Source organism: Protopterus annectens, chromosome 8.part1, assembly GCF_019279795.1.
Source record: "Protopterus annectens isolate FY-2018-M chromosome 8.part1, PAN1.0, whole genome shotgun sequence".
Classification (NCBI taxonomy): domain Eukaryota; kingdom Metazoa; phylum Chordata; order Ceratodontiformes; family Protopteridae; genus Protopterus; species Protopterus annectens.
This window is the reverse complement of record NC_056742.1, coordinates 353,669,667-353,690,386: the sequence shown is the minus strand read 5'-3', so window position 1 is coordinate 353,690,386 and position 20,720 is coordinate 353,669,667. Positions and strand designations below refer to the sequence as shown.

The 20,720-nt window shown below is 38.0% G+C and overlaps 1 protein-coding gene across 1 annotated transcript in view; it reads left to right on the top strand.

The window, feature by feature from the left end:
• LOC122810354 (fatty acyl-CoA hydrolase precursor, medium chain-like) overlaps positions 1–20,720 on the top strand; it is a 336,843-nt gene that overhangs the window by 90,842 nt on the left and 225,281 nt on the right. The window lies entirely within an intron of this gene.

Sequence of the window (20,720 nt, the reverse complement as noted above, 5' to 3'; positions counted from 1 at the left end):
AATAAATTGTATGCCCACACAACAGTGAAAAATAAACTCTATGCTGATTGCTTTATGTGATAACAGGAAAGCAGTAGTCCTAAATTATGGTGTTGGCAGAGCACATCAAACATATTGCAGAAAACATGCATAACAGACAGCTTTCCTTCATAATGTCTTGTTGTAAGCTCAGCACCATGGCACAGAGAAATGAAGCCTGAGTATGACCCAGACGACCTGAGTTTGATTAGCAGGTTGTGTGCCGGAGAAGCATAGTGGAAGGGAATAGGAATGACTGGAGTATGCTGTTCTTGTCAGAGGGGGAGCAAAGAAGTTTGGTCTCCTGCAAAACCAAGTCATGTTGGAGGGAGAGGTGGATAGTGTACTGCACCAGGGAACAGGAACTTGTGTGGTTCTGCCAAGCCCCAGCTGTTAGCAGCCTTCATGGGGCACAGCTGGGAATGTGTAAACCCACAGTAGAAGGAGTAGCAAGCTTTCATGTTAACCACTAGGGAATGGGGAGGGATTAGATTTCAAAAAAGCAAAAAGCCGTTCTTTGCAGCTTGAATGATGGCAGCACCACAAATGGCTCCTGTGCTGATTATTAAGCAAAGAATGGGTGAGCAGTGGCTGTCGGATGGTCGGAACATACCAGAGCCATAAAAAACATAAATAAGAAAGTCTGTTGCAAACTGCGATCAACCTGTGTGACACCACTGTGATTAAGCTCAATTTTCAGAAAATAATCTTAATTTCCAAAGCAACTGATAGTTGTTGTTGGTTCTTAATATTTTTATTGCAGCTTTGGTCTTCTGAGTATGAATATCTGTGAGTCACTTGTTGTAAATGAGAAAATTGTGATGGATGAGTATCTAAGACTAGCTGTTTGAAATGGGCTACTGCAAAGCAAGTGAAAATGTACATAGCCATAATACAGTCGATACTCAGGGAACAAAGGGTAGTGGATCATGGTGAAAGACTGGCGATCATCTATGATTTTGAGTGTGCAATGATCTGTATGCATCATTGGATTTCTACACAACTGTTAATGAAATATTACAACTCCAAGTTCCTACAAACTTGGAAACAGGAAGTACTTGGCTTTGCTATATAACCAAGTGCTTCATCCTTCCCAAAGCTGCAGGCCTTGTAGTTATAGTTAAGCAGTTAGAGGTGGTGGGCAGAGAGCTTGCCTCCAGCAGTAATGTGTATTGAAACTTTTTATTTCTGACTTCTTTTGTTGTACAATTTTGACACTTTGCTTGCAGCACAGTTTTAAACCCATGTGGGTTTATAATCTTGCTATTCATATTTCTGGCATTACACAGTAAAAATTCAAAATTATTATCTGTAATTCTTTTGTGCTATATCCTTATTTGTCTAGCACTGCCTTTAATAGGACATTTCTTAGCATTTTCCAGACTTTGTACCAATAAAAACAAAGTTGATATAATAGCAAATGCCAGTATTTTGTGAAGCACATTTTCACTCCTTCCCTTCAACAGCAGAGAGGGGTAACTGCTAAGTTACGTCACTGTGGTGGTATAAATAGCTTCACTGCACCTACCCCTCAGATGGAACTGGCAGCTATGCTGAGTTCTATACCAATGCTTTATAAAAACACTTGTATAACTGCATTGATTTGGCCGTACCTGATAGGACCAAAACAAGCTCCTCAAGGAAGAGCAAACTTGCCTGGAGGACAACTGCCATTAACAGGCTTTACAATAAGAGGAAGGAATTGCTGTCTAAGAGTAAGAGGGAGTGAGGCTTAATTTAAAAACACTCCCTACTCAGCTTAAACAAGCCAATAAGACTTTTTGTGAAGTCCTCTAAAGCAAACCATGAATCCAAATTAGCTTTGTCAATTAAAGACATCCATTAGGCATTCTTTAGTTACATCCATAACCTAAAAGGAAAGGCCCAGATTTGTGCTGAACTGGTAGTTAATGACACCACATTTACTCAGCCTGTGGACAGAGCTAATCTGTTGGCTGATAGTTTCTGTGAAAACTTCACTCCCCTATCCCTGCCACACATACCCTATGACATCCCTACCACCTGTCCCCTGCCTTGTATCTCTAAAGAGCAGGTCATAAACACCCTCTCTAAGGCCAAAAACACAGCATCTATGGGACCTGATAACATCCCAGGCTGCATCCTACATGGGCTCCAAAAAGAATTAGCCAACACCATTGGATACTCCTTTCAGTCATAGTCTAAGCACCGGCTTCATCCCAGCTGATTGTAAAATGGCCACCATTAGTCTCTTGAACAACGATGGTGCTTCCACTGACCTCAGGAACTATAGACCTATTAGTCTGACTAGCCTTATCTGTAAGGCCATGGAGCGAATCATCATGGACCTTATCAAAAAGATATAGGTAATCAACAAACACTTGACCCTACTCAGTTTGGATTTGTCAAAGGGAGATTATGCCTGTTAAAGCTGGTGGACTTCTTTGAGACAGTCATCAAGGCCCTGGACGAGGGGAAGTCTGTGCATACAGCCTACCTAGACTTAGCCAAGGCACTTGATACTATCCCCCACTCAGGCATCATTGACAAACTCACCCAGCTTGGTAACAACCCTTATGTCATTGTATGGGTCACTAAATGGCTCACTGATAAAATCCATATAGTCAAAATAAGGGAATCCACCTCCAACAGCAGACCTGTAACCAGTGGTGTTCCACAGGGATGAGTCCTGGGACCTCTGCTGCTTGGAATCTATTTCTCTGAAGTACAAGCAAATGCTAAAGGTCTCTGGGTGACAATGTTTGCTGATGACTGCAAACTGTGAGCTGTCATAGAATCTCCAAATGATGTCAATTCAAAAAAATGTATTATCATCCCTTTTGGTAAAGACAATGTTGTTACTAACTACCACATCAATAGCAACACCTTAAGTATGCACTCAGTGGTGAGAGACCTGGGCACACAGGTTGACAGCAGCCTTACCTTTGACCACCATGTCTCCACAAGGGCAAGAAGGGCATTCGGTATTGCTCATCCCATAAGTAAGGGCATTGTCTCCAGAAAAAAGAAGTTCTAACCTCCCTGTACTCTTCCGTCATCAGGCCAATAATGGAGTACAATGCCCCTTTTGGTATGTACCTTTCCAAGCACCTGCAGCAAATGGAGAGACCACAAAGCTTCCTCACAAGGAATATTCAAGGTCTTCAGCATCTGTCCTATGTGGATCATCTGAAATCACTGTCACCTTATTCTGTTTTATGCAGACTACTCAGAGGCAATCTTTGCCTTGCATACAAGGCAATTTCTGACCCTGCTTTATTGGAAGTTCTGCCTCTCTGTAAGTCAAATGGTACATGGGTTACTCACTCTAAAGACCTTAACCTGGTATATGACACTAATAGGACCTGCTGGAGGGACAGATTAGTCTCCCAGAGGTTACCACATCTTTGCAACAGACTCCCACTTCATGCCAAACAGAGCACCTCATTGGCCCTCTTCAAATACAGTTTGGATGATTAGATGGGTGATCATAAAGTTACCCTGGGGGTTCCATCTATGTCTCTCTTGGACATGGACAATAGGTGCTGATCATGGAAATAAGGGTAGAACTTGCCTAGGCCATTAGCTAGTAACTTCTCATGATCCTATGATCCTGTAATTTATTTATTTATTATTTTTTGTTGATTGAATAGTGCATTGATCTGTTTTAGGCACAGCCTGTGCATGTGATACACATATAAAATAACAAAGAAAAAGCATAGATAATACAATTGATAAACGGTAATTTATTAATCAAATGAAACATTGCAGCAGATACTGGAAGATATCTGTATCTGCATAATGTACCAAATAACAGAGTTGGTGAGATGCTGGATTGTTTACAGGATTTTGCATTGCCAGGGATGGTCATTTCCTTTGCAGTCCTTGCTACAGTGAAAGACTCCAACTGTGGGGTTCTAAAAATGGCACCCCAGTGGGAAGGCAGCAGACAGTCAAACCAGTCGACTGTTAAAGTGTGAAGATTCTCAAGCATTTTAAGCAAAAGAAGATTTGTATTTTGAGCAAGTTACTTCAAGGATACAGATGGAGGATGCAGGCCACATGGGGGCATATCTTCTTTTGGCAACATATATATCATTTGCTGTCAGTGTGGTATAATGCACAGACATCATGGCAAGGGGAGAAAGTTGATGTAACTTAATGAAATTCAAATATTTTTCAAGAAAACACCTGGAAGTGTTCCATACCTTTGAGACCTAGAAAGACAAATGGGTGAGATGAAAGGGTTTGCTGTAAGATTATGATTATGGATTCTTTTTAATCAGAAGTCTTCTCAAAATACACTACAAACACTTAAGTATAAACCTGTGTATAAAATGATGCCTTTATAACTTGGCTTGCTATTGGTTGATCAACATTAGGTAATGTTTAAGAGTACAGCAGGCAAAGCTTTTATTGTTTCATGGACTGGGGACTCTGCATTTTTATGTAGTTCCAACAACAGATAACACAGTCAATATTTAATATATCAGCATTTTTTCACTGATGTAACAAAGGCATATAGTCTGATTATGTTTGGTATGTTTATTAAAGAAAATTATATATGTCTTTGTTAAATACTTAAGTTAAAAAAATTATCAAGTGAAAGCATATAATTTTTGGAACCTTTTGTTAACTACTTTAGCTAAAGAATATTGTCAAGTAAAATCACATGAGTTTTGGTAAAAAAATCAATGTGAAGTTGTAAAATGCAAAGAACTTTAAGTAGTAATAGACTGTGATGATTTAATAACTATTTGTATTTAGGATGCCATCCTTTAAGTCGCATATAGGATTCAAAGATTATTCCATTTAGAAGATTGATGGTATAATTTTTGGATTGTTCTGCAGTACTGTGATCACCAGAAGTGAAGTGCTAACAGTAACAAAATGGTGACTTAACTTGACAAAGTAGAGAGAACACACGCACACACACACACACACACACATGTATCTGTACATATGTGTGTGTTATATGAGTTATCACTGCACACATTTTATCACATACTAAAATGTTGGTATTTTTGTGGGTGGTACAGTTTGTCAAGTTATGTAACAGTGGAAGGTGTGTGTGTGTGTGTGTGTGTGTGTGTGTGTATAAAACTAGAGGGTCTCGGGGGGGGGGGTGACATGCAATGGACTCGTTCATCCTAAATTATAGAAAACTTAATCAATGTTTACAGAAAAAACAACTGTTGGGGACACTATAAAATGTTAAGATGGATATTTAATAGATATATCAGCATAATGATTTGGTTATTTGAATATTTGGTAGAAAACAGAATGCTTTACCAGAGCACATTAGAATCCATCTTGAAATGTTGCTAAAAAGAATCTTGATTTTCATTTTGGTTCTGGGTGTTACAAACTTTGGTAGGCAAGCATTATGGATTCTTGTCTTTACTTAAGATTGGATCTGGTTTTGATTTATATTATGTGACAGTTTACATTATGAGTTTAAGTTAACTCTAAGCACTCCCAGATCCTTAATGTTCTTTCAGATTCCTATGAGAATATATAGGTCCATACCCAACTGCCGTATGATTCAAATAAACTCAACTTATTTATACTTTATCTCATTCTCCAAATTATGCGTAAAGGAAATTTGTTAAAGTTGGTAAATAATATCTTATTTGCATTTCTGTTATTCCTGTGTTTAACAACATTATTATACTTGTAAATTCATTGTGAGAGTTTTCTAACTGATTTCCAATATAAAAGCCCCCTAGAACACATGCATTTTGCTGAGTAAGCAATTGAGCAACCAAGGCTGGACATAAATAAGATAATTTGATAGTTTTAAGAGGCTAAAGAAGTATACTGGCAATTAACATTAGAATGTACTGGGATGCCAGCTTTATTTATCTTATTTATTTGCTTATGTTTTGTTGACCATGTTAGTCCCACTAGGCTAGAAGCCCTTTTTCAAGGGAGACCCAAGGTGATATTTATACCACTAGGGGAAATTTGGCCAGGGCATAGAGGATCTTCCCCTACTCTTTTGTAAATATTTTATAAATAATAGTTCTTTTTGTATATAAATAAAGGACCCCTATTCTTTTTAATGGTCCTGTAGGATCTTTTGCATCCACCTGAGCTACCAGCAACTCAGCCAGATGGGCCTTGGTTTAATGTCCCATCCTAAGGACAACACACTCAGGAGTGCAGCACCCGCTTATGCTGCACTGTATGTCAACAATCTATTTACATTGAAACAAATGTGTTAACATAAAATGCATTTTAAATTTAAGAGGCATAAAATATTAGTTAGAATATAAACACTTCAAACATTTTAACAGGTGCAAGTTTTATTGCATAATTATGTATATTGCTTGGATTTTGACTGGTTATAGTAAAGCACACGGGTTCTTTGTTCATCTGTAAAAGATTAAATGGTTTGAATATTTTTATTTTGAAGAAATCTCTTAATAAGTATGAAAAGGAAGTGATAAATTTACCATACCGTAATCCTCGAAGTGCTTTTTATAATCATTTTGTTTTATTTATATGATACCTATGGTGTTTTTATGTTTACTTTTTCAAGAAGGGGAAATGAAAAATACATCTTTTTATATGACAGGTAAAAGAAGTTTTAAGTGAGTACTAATGTCCAGCCAAGGAATTCAAAATAAAATCAAATATAAAGTGGTCAAGCGAATGGCAACCTTATGAACAGTATAGGGCCATGGTACTGGGTCAGAAAGGAGGTGGCAGAATCACAAAGGATAAAAAGGAGTTGGAGGTAGTTGACAACATGTGGCCAAAAAAGCTATACACTAAACATAAAATCTGAAGAATGGCTTTGATGTTACTGGAGCCAGACATCTCACAATGATGTTTACACTGCAAGTTGGTTTCATAATATTTAAAAGTCATTTAAATCGCTATTTGCCGTCATGTCTATTGAATATGTTAAGAATGATGCTATTTGTGATAAATGTAGGTTGGCATGACCACAGCACTGCATGCTTTATTTTCTTAAAAGTTAAATGTAAGCATTTATTTATTTTTTTATGAGAACAATGTTTTAGGATGGCTAGAAGCAAATTAGAGCTGTTTTATTTAACCATACATTGAAAAGGCTATACCCACAGCAGTAATGGTAGTAGTTTCTCTGTGTAAAACAAGTATTTCAATCGAAACGTCATAAAATGTACCTTATAGTACAGATAAATAAATGTCGTTCAATGAAGTACTATAACAGTATCTTGTACTTTGCGCAAACAACCCTTCCTTGGGAGAGTGGCCATACTGGAACTTATGTATTACATAAATGATGCAATGAACCAATCAAAACTTAATTAACCAGCTAACAATTGTAATATGCAAAAGGACAACATAAAAGGTGAGCACCACATTTGACTGGTGTTCTGACCAAAGTACATGATAGCAAGAAGTAGTAGAATAAGAGCGAATGGAAAGTCACCCACCGAAACAGAGAACTAAAAAAATTCACAAAAGGTATGTACATAAAAAGGCAAAAGTCAAACATCTTAAATAATCCTAGGACAAACCTGCTATTAAATGATTTACAAGGGAATTAATTTTATGTGTACTCTGTAGAACTAATTTTGAATCATAATGCTTTTGTTTAGACTCTATCTGTTTCTGCCAATTTAAGTCTTTTTGCAATGCAGTATGTGCTCTCTAGCCTCTAAAACCAATATAGACCCTCCCTGTTTTGAGGTTCATAACCAAGTACTAGGCTAGCCAGTAACCAGAGGTCTGAATCAAACCCTATAGCTTGTATCTGTGTGGTTATGACTTTAACCATTATGCCAACCCTCCTGCTAAAAGATTTGAACAGTGCATCATTGCCACAAAAAACTTCAACATTAACACTGGACTAAGTGAGAAGTTTTATGTCCAATCTTGATTGCTCAATTACATGTTTAGCAAAATGAGTTCTAAGAGCTTTAATATGGAAAATCAATCATAAAACTCTCGCAATGCATTTAAAACTATAATTATGCTATTAAACACAGGAGTAACAGACATGCTTTATATAAAAATTGGAATTTATGTATTAGATTTAAGAAATGTGTTTATATATAAGTTGGAGAGCTGACTTTGAATCATCATGTTTATGTCCTGACTTGGAAGCCATTTCTACCAATTGAAGTATTTTTGCAATATGATGTAAGCCACTACCTGAATCCATGGAAGTTAACAATTTAGGCATCAACAGTTATGTTATATTCATGTCTGCGGTTTCAGCTGAAAGTACAAGGGCTGCTACTGCGATCCACTGAACAGTGATTCAGAAAGTATAGATACTAAATATGTGCCAAGTCCAAGATTATGGTACTTAGGAGCATTCTGTTTACTCTAAAATACTGTGATCTTTGAGTTAGTCTAAGTAACAGGAGTGTGGGGAAACAGATGCAAAGTTTCCTGCAAAAAAAATTTTAATGGCATTACTGAATTTTTTGCTATATTTCAGTGACAATTGCTCATTATGTTGTACATTTGCAATGCATGTATTTAAAGCTGCTGCACTTCTTACAGCGAGCCTTGATATTTGTCCATCTGTACAAGGTGTAGTCACTTTTGCTTTTCTTTTGCTGAATCATGATGTAGCAGACTCCCGCTGAGACTCTCCAGGACTATCATGACAGCCTCTCCCTCCATCTAGACTGCTCTTTATAAGCCCAAAATTTCAACCTAAAGTCTGCCAAGTCTGCCAATTAAAGCTTTTTGTCCTGTCATGCAAAGACTGTTACTAGTACACAGTCTTAAACTGCAAACCTCACCATTTAAAAAAATTCAGGTCTCCCGATTTTCCCCTTCTCAACACTCTATCCCTTTTGAAGGTCAAAACAAGTAAAAAGAGATAATGCAGCCTAATACCAGGCAGACCCCCAAGTATAAATGGGAAAAAGGTAACAACCCCAAATCCAGTAAAATGAGATTTCCCAAAAAAGGGTCAAATACCAGTCTCAGAATGACTATACCAGAGACCTGGTCACCTTCAACCCACCTCCTGCCCCTACTTTAACAACTGCTTTTTCATAATTTGACCCTCAGGCCTCCTTCTCGGTGTCAGATAATTTCAGCAAATAGGTTTTGAATGTGATTCAGAAAGGTTACAGCTAGCAATACCTAGATTCTCCTCCTTCTTTCTGGGGGATTTCCCCTAACCCTCCCAAACAAAAAGTTGTTTCTGTTTCCTCAGGTGCTCCAACACAGGTTAGAAGCATAATCTATAGAACATGTTCCTGCAGGTAGGAAGGGGCTTTAATTCTATAATGTTTCTGGTCCTAAGAAAAGGACCACTCATGGAGACCTGTTCTGGATCTCTCTCCCCTTCCACAATCTCTCTGTGAAGATTCCAAAATTTAAGATGTTGACACCTCCCCCCCAAGTCATTCTTATCTCTTCTCTCAAACCACTGCAAACCACTGTGTTATGGTAACCTTAGACCTCAACGATGTTTGCCATCACATTCTAAAAGCCTACAAGTTCAGGAGATTCCTTAATTTTTTTTTTTTGTATCTGGGTCACATTATCAGTTCTTTGCATTACCCTTTGGACTATCTACTGCACCAAGAGTGTTTACAAAGTGCTCAGCTCCTTTGGTGGGCTACAGTAACCTGCCTGGTTTCTACATTTTCCTTATTTAGACAACTTGCTTATTTGTGCAGAGTCGTTGACCAGATGCCAGGAATCCTTGATGAAGTTTTCATCCCTCTTAACCCTTCTGAGATTTCAGATAAACTTACATAAATCGTTCCTGACTCCATCACACAGGATTGTGTTTTTAGGTTGCCTCATAGGCACTCTCATGCAAAAAGCATTTTTTCATCAAGTCAAAGTGGAAAGTTATTGGGAAGTATTCCTGAACTTTTCTCATCTGACTTAGGCTTTAGCAGGAAGAATTACTCAGAATTCTAGGCTTTCTGGCTTCTATGATCCCAATGATTCCATTTACCAGACTGCACACGAGAAAGAATAAGTGGTTCCTAAGGAATATGTGTAGGTCCAGCATCTTCACACCATATACTTCCAAATCCCAGTGCTGAAATTTATTAAGCTAGAACTACAATGGTGAAAGGATAAGATGACTCTCAATCCAGGACTCCCTTTCTCTCTTCTTACCCCAACATAATCGGTCTTCACTCTGCAGATTTTGCTTGTGGTGCAGTTTATATGGAAGTATAAAATGCAAGGTCTGTGGGACAATCTGGACAGACAAGAACACATAAATGTAAAAGAAATGCTCACTGTGATTCAAGCTATAAAAGCTTTGCATCAGCTTTGGAAACCAGGCCCTCTTTAGGCAAGTACAGACAACAAACACTACAGTAACACTACTTAAACAAGCAATGAGGTAACCAGTCATACTGACTACACTGCCTGCCAGTGATAGCTTGGGAGTTAGCTCGTCAATACTCCATAACTCTTCAGTCCTCTTACATACCATCAAAGCAAAATGTAGTGGTGGGCAAACTCAGCAGATCCTGGACAGGCACTCATGAGTGGAAACTCATTTCAGAGGTATTCCAGGAACTGATCCAGATGTGGGAAACACCTCAAGTAGATCTTTTCTCCTACTTTCAAAACAGACAACTAAACAAATTCTGTTCTAGGTATCTATGCTAGCAAGGTGGAAGAGCAGATGCTGTCTTATTACCCTGGATGAGGATCTTCCTATGTATGTTTCCACCCTTTCCAATGATTTCCAAGGTACTTCTGAAGATTCATAAAGAATTAGCACAAATCTTTGTGGTTACTTCCTTTCGGCCCAGGCAAAACTGGTTCTCCCTTCTTATAGAACTGGCCAAGGATGATTACCACAAGCTTCCTCACAGACAGCATCTACTTACAGAGGGCAAGGGGAGATTGATAGATCCCAACGTCAAGCAACTATAATTGACTGCCTGAAGGATTCAGGTTCGATACCTTTTAGGCACATTTTTCACAAGGATTTGTAGCAGATCCTAAAGGAGGCAAGAAAGCCTGCTACTAGAAAGTCATATATTGGCAAATGGAAAAGATTTTCTAGTTGGTGCCTAGCTAATAAGGGTCCCAACAGGGAGTTTTCCCCCGGTGCTTAAATAGTTGTAAAAGTTGCTGTTATCCGGCCTTTAGAATGCTTCTATCAAAGTGCATCTAGCAGCCATTTCAACTTGTCTTTCCATGGGCCCCTCTCTTTCTTCCAATTTTGTTGTTAAAAAAGTTTATGAAAGGGTGTTACACATGAGACCCCTTGCAAGCAAATACCTCTGTCATGGGATCTCAATTTTGTGCTAGAGATAGTGTCACCTTTTGAAACTGCCTCTTTGGTTGGTTGAGGTTTATTACTTGAAAAGTGTGTTACTTGTTGCTCTGACATCTGCAATATGAGTATCTGAGTTGCAACCTCTCACGGTGGGGGACACCAGTCTGGTTTCCACAGAAAAAGGGCCACTATGTGGACTAACCCCACGTTCAAGTCTACGGTTGTCTCAGAGTTCACTTAGAATCAAGCCATCAGTCTCCCCGTTTTCTATCCAGATCCAATTAACAAGGTAGAACAGATTTTTCATACTTTGGATGTGCATAGACACCTAGGTATTACCTTGACATAACCAAGTCCTTTAGGAAACCTTACCAGCTATTTATTTCACTTGGTTTAATTTATCCAAGTCCTTTAGGTTTCTAATACCATGACAGGAATGGACCCCATTCCTAAATCATAGTATGATTACAGTTCATGAAATTCGTATTGTTTTAGTCTTTGATGTTAGCCCAATGTGCTCTTCCCAGCACCCACAATGCACCCAGAATTACGTCCTTCTGCAGTTCATACAGAGTTATATGTATCGGTAGCATTTCTAAATGCAACTGTAAATTATTTTTTTAGACCTATTGCTCCTAGTACTATTGAAACTTTCTGGGAATCTTTCTTTTATGCTGATCTTGTTCCTCCCAGCAAATCCTGGTATTTTATGACTTTGAGTCTCTCTGAAGACTCTGTTATCACTTAGTGTAGCAATTTCAATGATCAATGCTATTTTTGTCCTTTTTTTGTCTTTCTTGCATCTCATTTTGAACTGTTGCTAATGGGTGATCCTATGTTATATAAACGTCATCATTCTCTGCAATGCTTTGTGGTTCATTTTTCCAGTGCTTCTCAACTTATTTAATATTGTAGTGTTTGCACAAGCCCCATTACAATCTTGCCACATTATTCTGCCTTCTTAGTATACAAGCCCTCTGCCATGAGTTTATCACATCCAACAATAAGGTGTGTAACTGTTTCCAGTTCTTTTTTTTACAAATCATGTATTTGTCTGTTTCTCCTACATGTTCAATGCACTTTGCAAACCAACGTGTACATAGTCCACTATCCTAGGCCACCATTAACATTTCATCTTTTGGTTTCAATTAGGCTCTCCTTAACCTGTGTCAAATCCAGAGTGACATGAGATTTTTCTCTATACTTGCAACAATATTTATGCCTTTTCATACTGCTTTCCTTCTCATATGATCCTTCTCCTTCTATTCTTTCATTTTTTGACACATTCAGTCACTGTTTGATCTTTGTTTACTTCTGGTTTGATTTCCATTCCCACTTGATACTGATATGTTTCTGCTAAACTAAGCAGAGAAGTCATCTTAGACTTCTTCTCCTCATGTTTTAAGACTTTCATTACATTTGGATTGGTGAGGTCAGTAGATATGTATGCAGTCCAACAACTCAGTTTCAAGGAGGCCCATGCCACCTGCAGAACTAACAATATATAATCTTGGTATACACTGATTTTTTTATATAACATTTGATAAGCATGAAGCATTTTTCTTCTTTTCCTGTCCAACTGATACAGTACCTTTTATGGGAAGTCAAATATCCCACGACTGTATGAACGGGAAAAACAAATTGGTTTATATCTTGGACTTTATTCCTAGATGTCGAGGCAGTTTTCATTATTAGCTTTGGTCTTCTAGAGTTCCTTAGTGAGTTTTATTCACATTTGTTCATGTTTTATTGTAGATCCTTCATCAATTTCCAAATATCTATATACTCCCTCTTGTTCAAGTTACTTTATTTCACATTCCTGCCTCAGACTGATTGTTATTGGTGCTATAGCTTTCCTGCTTTAAACATTGCTTTTTACATCTTTATCAAGACCAAATGACATTCTTATTCATCTGAGAAAGTTTTAACCTTTTGCAGTTGTGCTTTCATCTCATTATCTGATGAACTATACAGTTTTAAATCCTCCTAAAAAGGTAGATGACAAGTCTTTAAATAAGGTTGTTTTATGTGAGTCAAATTGCAACCATGGTCTAATCTAAGTAAATGGCTTAATCGGTTGAGGGCAAGACAAAAAAGCAGCAGTAAAAAAGAATCACCCTGGAGTGTACCCCTTTGAATATTTATCCCTGGTATAATAATTTGCCCTTTGTTATGGCTTAGCTACAAAGTGGTTTGCTGGTGTTTCATAGCTGCTGCAATGTAATTGAACAATTCACAGTGTATCGTATACATGTCTAAATATTCCTTTATCCATGAATGTAAAATGATGTCAAATGCTTTTGTTGTAATCTATCCATGCCATACTTAGATTCTTCCCTTTTTACAATTCTCTATTATGGTTTTTATTTAACAATAAATGATTCTTCATTCCATATGACTTTCTTTTGGTACTCTTTTGTCCTGTTGCCAAATTGACCTTTTTTAGACTGTAAATTCTTGTCAGTATCAATTCTAGTATATAGATTGTATATTGTCAGAAGGCAAGTTATTGGTCTATAGTTTTTACGATGGCTTACAGGTTCACTCTTATGAAGGAGAATAATTTTTCCTGTTATTTATCAGGTTGGTGTCCGTTCAGGATGCTCATACAAATAATTCTTACTCTTACTATTTTTGCATCATTTCAGAATCTTTCTTATGTTCCACTGTGTCTTCAGATATATTTCTCCAGAGTGTCTATTTCTTCTTTTTTTGGTGGTGTTTCTATTCCTTTTGCTTTGTTTCCAAATTCTCTATAAAATCTTTTTAGGTCATCAATGAATTGCTTATTTTGTGGTTTTCCTTTCTTCTAAGTTTTTCTGCCTGTGCTGATATTTGTAGTTTACTATTTGCAATAGCGTTTGATAGATCCTGGTCTGTTTTGATACTGTGCATTGCTTTTACCAAGTCTGTCTTTCTAAGTGTTTTTGATGACCTGTTCCCACTGCTATGTTGTTCTAAAAGTGACACTTCTTGTCTTAATTGCTTTACAGTTTTCTCTATTTGATGCTTCCATGGTGGCGTCTGTTTCTTCCCTTCCGTTCCATTATTACTGTCTGTGTTTGTGGTATGGGATTGTCTGTTATTAATTCAGCTGCACAGTAATATAGCCTGTTTATTTCTGTTATATCACAAGAATTTCTCTTAGTAGTCCTAGTTACCGTGTTCATCGGTTTTAACAAACTTCTAACATTTTCGGTCTTATTTACTTTTAGTAATTGATTCTTTCATCGATCTTAATATGTCTATCCATCTCTATTAAATAAGTAGGCCTTCCCTCAGATCATTTTCTTCTAGATTGAGAGTACCCTCTTTGCTTCCTATTTCCTGTGAGTATTCTACAGAAAGTTCTGGAACATGTTCCTGTGGCATATCCTGTTCAGATGCACCCTATTTCATTTGCTGCTCCTTCATATGGGAACTCATTGTCCCATCTCATTGCAAAATTGCCTGCGTTGAGTTGTCACTGGTTCCTGCTCCTTCCCTTGCTGTACAACTTCAGCTGAACTTTTGTACCAGTCTGCTACAGGTGGCTCCTCCGGGGCATTACCATGTGGCAAATCTTTTGATGCCTCCTGCTCCAACTGTTTCTCCTTAATCTGGGGACTTATTTACTGCATTGGATTTTCTACACTAAATCCTTCACTTTGCAAATAATCCATAACTCAGTTTCTTTTCAATTTCTTCCTTACCAGTCCACTTTTCCACTTTCCTCCTTTGTTTTTGTTTGATTTTTTTGCATTGTCAAATTGTCCGTGTCAAGGTATCTTTCCCTATATTTCTCTTCAAATGTCTTTGGTGCTGCTTTTATATTGATTAGCTTTGCTTTTTCATTTGCATAAATATCACACTGTACCAGATCTCTTTTTCTTTATCATGTCCATACTTCTTCAGATGCCTCCTGCTCGACTTGTTGCTTCTTAGTCTGGGAACCCGTTCCGCCATGCTGCGGCATCACATGTGCTGGATTTTCTACACTAAATCCTTTTCTTCAGTTTCTATTTGTTTAACATCTCCCATCCTAATCCTCTGCTGTACATTTCCACTTTGTTTTCTTATTTTTTATATCGAGACATTTTTCATACCTGGGTGCCTTTGCCTGTATTTCTCTTCAAATTTCTTTGGAGCTGCTTTTTTTATTGATTAGTTTGGCTTTCTCCTTTGCAGAAATATCGCACCATATCAGATCTCTTTTTCTTTCCCCTTGTCCATGTTCCTTTTTTATACCTTTTAAAAATCTGTGGGTTTTGTTCTTTATATTTTTGCACTTCCTCTGCTGCTTCTTTTTGTCCAAGTTTCCCAAAAGTTATTTGCCTATGAAATTTTTTTGATGTTGCATTAATGAATGCAAAATTTCATTTGAAGCTTTGGACAGTTTTTCTTGTTCAATTAATTTCCTTTCCTCTAATTTAATCTTTCTGAAGATCTTTTATCTGAAAACTCTGGGCTTCTTGCATAATAGCAAAATTACATAATTCCTTTCTCTAATTTCTCTCTTAATCTTTTTGAATATCTTCTGTATGGAAATTCTGGGCTTCTTGCATAATAGTAACAATACATCATTTCTTTCTTTTCATCAGTAGTTCAGTATGTAATCTTTGGGCTCTTTCTTGGCCTTCAGTTTTTGTGGACTACTACTTCCTTCTACAATGGGGGGGGGGGGGTGTGCATGCTCCCTCTGAGCCTGGCTGTAGGAATATTTCTGTATCTGGAAGATTCTACACTGCCATTTTTTCCATTCCTGGTGCCAGTGCACACATCAGGATTGGGCACTTTTTTTATCCTAAAACAGGTGCACCTAGCTGTCTTTTTATATTTTTAGCCTACCTCTCTCAATGTTATATGCGAGATGCAAAATACAGCCCAAATATCAGTGCTGTTTTGGAGATGAATTAATTTCCAGCAATACTATGTGCCTTTTCTTGCTGATTTCATCATTCTCCATTCAGACCCCATATATGGATTAGCAACTGTCTAAACAGACTATCTCTAGATAGTTGTCCTCTGCTATTGTGTTTTGTTACTCCCACCTTGGTGGTATTATTTCAGACAGGGTTAGGGCCCATTCTACCAGGGCCTTAACTTCTTCAATGGCACATTGGAAAAGGGTGGACTCTAGAAGCAGTCTAGAGGAAGCAACTTTGTCCCCATCCATACATTTACAAAGCACAATAAATTGGTTTCCTTCTCTAGGTCCAAAGCAGTTTTTGCAAGGACCATCCTCCAGGGGCTCCTGGACCCTTATCCTTCCTCCACCCAGGTTAGGTAAGCTTTGATAATCTACCCCTAGGCTACTGCTACAGTGACAAACTCAACATTTACTGTTATGGGTAAGTGCAACTTACACAGCTATACTATGTTCATCATTCTCACTGCTGCAGTAGCCACACTCATCCACATACCCTTGTTAAACGTAGTTACTATGGATTACAACTTTTATTGTTGAGGTTGTTGTTGTTGTTGTGGTAAGTTTTTCATTGCTTACTGTAGTTGTGGTTTGCTCAGTATGAGTTCCCTTTTTTCTCTTTTGGGGTAAGAAAGTCCTGAAGATTTTCAGTCACTCTGGCTGCTTTTATACTTACCTGCAAAAGAGATTAGCCTTTAGGTAGCCGGAGTGACTGTATGGGAGGGGTTATAGCTTTGGAAGGCTGTCCTGTTAGTGTATCATTGAGACGATACAACCCATAGGCTATAGGTTACTGCAGTAGTGAAGAATTCAAACATCTACTGCTATGGATAAGTGTAACTTACATAACTGTGTTTTTGTTTACTAACTGCAGTTTAATATTTTCAAGTTAGTGCTATTTACCTGACAAATAACCAACATACTCTAAATGGTGAATTCCTCTTAGTCCTTACTTTAACTTCACTATTTGTACATTATTCATCAGTCAATCAGGCCATAAAGAATTATAATGTTTTCCTTTTCCCTACCCGACTTTTGGATATTACGTCTTTTTACTGCAGCGTGATGTTTATATGGATCTTAATTAAGTTATTGCTCCAGGCCGATACTGCAGTCAGCCCTTCTCTTTATATAGCTGTAGGACTGTTAAATATTTTTACTTATTCAAGGTGATTCAGATCAGGCATAAAGCTGATGCACCTGGATGTTGGCAGCATCATCTCAGTGTGAGTAGCTCGGCAGGTTGCATACTTGACATTAATGCCAGGTGATAAGATGTCTGTGTGTTCATTTCCCATACCTTCATGGCTTTGTAACTCAAGAGGTTAGAGCACTGGTCTAGTAACCAGGGATTATGAGTTCAAAAGGGTTGGGGGATGGTATAATGGTTAAGGTGTAAACCTCACAAACACAAGGTACAGGGTTTGATTCTTATTAGGCGAGGGTAGGGCTATGTGGAGTCACCCTGGCACAAGATGTTAAGGAATGTGGGTCTATATAACATCAGCGAACGGTTGACCTTTAGAGATCAAACATTTAAATGTTCAAAGATGTAATAAGCAGAAATTAAATAAAAAAAAGTTATGGGAAAAGGTTTTATCAGGGGGCAAGACCCCCTGCATCCCCCACACCCCCGCTACTTAAATATACCAACTCTGAGATCGCACATCAGTGCACTACAGTGTGGAAATGGGAAATTTCCCATTCTCTACACTGTAGCGCAATCTTGGAGTTGGTATATTTAAGTAGCGGGGGATGTAGGGGGTGCAGGGGGGCTTGTCCCCCTGTTTATACCCTTTAGTTTTTTTTTTTCCACTTTGCTTTTTTTTAAATTTTTAAATATCTTTGAACATTTAAATGTTCGATCTCTAAAGGTCGACCGTTAGAGATTCGAACATTTAAGCATTAGTTGATGTAATATAGACCCAAGGAATGTGATCTTCATTACTAGTATTCAATTTTGCTGGTAATGCATTTGCAGAAGTGCTTCAGCACTCCGTATATGGTTTAGTTTATTACTGGAATTCACTAATAAATGTCAATGCATTTACATTCAGGGTTGAAGTACTCAGCACTCCCTTTTCACTGTAGCAAGCCACTCTTACACTTGCAGCAAGTGGCTTGCTACAGTATAAAGTAGACAATTGCTTTTTTCACCTCAGCTGAAGGTTAAGGGGAATGCCAGAGTGGAGAATGGCCCTTGGCACCAGAAGGTCTATCAACACCTCTGTGTTCCAGTACTGATATTCCAGTGCTGTCAAGAGATTGTAGCGTTTATGAGCACCTTCCATCTAATGAGATGTTAGACCAACGTCCCATCTGCTTCAGCTGATGACATTTATTGAAAGGAGTAGAGCAATTTCAGTGGTGTTTTGTTCATATTATCCATATACAACACAAATGCCACATTGGGTCTTACTGAAACGAAGGATATAGGTGTAGTGGGTCTATAAAAAACTGTCTGTTTCTAGGTAGGAAGACATTACTGATACACATTATATATGCAAATGAGAAACAGAGTGAGTATAAAAGTGCTACCTCACTTCAAAGAACACTGTGCAGGTTAGCACAGCTATCCACTCTGGCGAAATGCAGTTAGACAGGTACGGTTGCAGATGAGGGAATTATTTTCTTTTTGAGCTCATTTACTGATATGGTTAGTAGTGCAACATTAGTGACTCCTTCTCCAGAATAGGCTCCTCCTCAATGTGAATCAGAGTTCCTTCCTAAACTAATTAAAGTCTAGCTTAAACAACTGGATGGGAACCAGGAATGCACCCCTGGTTTGGCTCATATGTCTCTAATGGATACAGACAGCCTGTAAATGGTTCATCTCCCAGGCTCTTGCTTGTAAGCGTTTTATCTCACAAGCACCTGCTTACTCTACCAAGGCTATCAGAACTTGTCAGAGATTTGAGATGCATGGCTAGGCTTAAAAAGGCCCCAGTGGTCATTAGCCTAATACATACATATGAAGCTATAAACACAAATGCTTCTCTAACCACCTCTGAAGAAGGAAAAGTGTTCTTTGACTCAATATCCTGGGAACAGTACTACCGAATGGGTATCAGGCACTTATGGAGTTAGCCTATAGACTTTTGTAAGATTTTGGGCAAGGTATCGCTTCAGGATATTTTGTATTCTGTGGGTAGTGCATTGCAGAACATGTTTAACTGATCTAGAATTTTTAATAAATACTGTTGTACCACATCCTGTACAAACCTTTAAACTGAAGTCTTGTATGAAGAACTGGAGTGATCACACGGCCCTAACTTTCTCTTTCATGAGCATTTTTATTTCTAGGTGCTCGGCATGATCTCCTTTATTCATTTCTTTAAAGCCTATCCTTGATGTACTTTCCAGACAAACCTTTTCAGCTTAGATTTGCCCACTGTACCTCTGCAATCCAGCTTTATGGTAGATCTTTAGGTTCCAAAGGGATTCTCTTTTTTAAATTTATTGTGTTTTTTTCCACCAGTACACAGACTTTACAACTCATGTGCTGGATCTCTCCCCAAGGTATTATGGATCACGCTGTATTATTTTTTCGCATGTTCCTCTGCTTTTGCCAATATCACCAAACACCCCACTTTTGTAATTTCTATAGATGTTGCCATTTTTTTCCTTCTTCATTTCCAGAGCCTCTGTGATCTTTGTCTTTGCCTAAAGACGTACTTCATATTTTATTATGAAGAGTCATATAACTTCAACTATCCTCCATTATACCAGCTAAGCAAGAAATATAGTAATTTAATACAAATTTTGAGCACTCAAGCAAAAGGAGTTGTACAAAATTGCAAAAACATTATTCTCAAGTGTATTCACATGCCAAAGTTTTCTGAGTTCACATACAAACTCCAGTCAAAATTGAAGTCCTGCAGTACAACATCCTGACGAGTGCCAACTGACTCCTAGTAAGTGCTAGGTTTACCTTCTCCCCTCATTGTAGCAAAACTTAAAAAAAAAGATGTACAGAATATTCATTGATAGAGGATTCCTGCAGTCTTTTTAGCAGTTCAGGTTTATGGCTACCTATACCAAAGTCATAGGTTCATAGAGAAATTCAAGATAATCAGTCCAATGTAAGCCTTGCCAAAAAACATTCAAAAGTTCCCTCTAGCCTCAAAGAGGGTAAGAAAATTAGGTCCAGGGGAGAATTTGAGGCTGCCCATCCAATTATCTACGTTTTCCTTGAAGGTGGCAAGGGTGCTACTCTGCTTGACATGTAGTGGAAGTTTGATCCAGAAGTGAGGGATGCATTACAAAATGAATCTATCATGCCTGTCTTCTTTATCTGCTGATGAAAATTTAGTTTCTTAAAGTATTTGAGGTTCCATTTCTTCTGTAAGGAATAAGAGGTCAAATAGAATTACGTCTTTCACAGCCCAAAGGCTCTGAGTACAAAGAGAGGGTTGCCAATGTGTTCTGATAACTACCATATCTGTAGTCACAGACCTTTTTAGTCATGAATGTCTGAGGTCTCTCAAGTTAAATGAGGTGTTTACGACAACTATATGCCAAAATATTCCAAAATGTACATTACATTCAATAATGGGTATAATGAGGTATGAGTAAAGGGGAATTACGACTTTACTG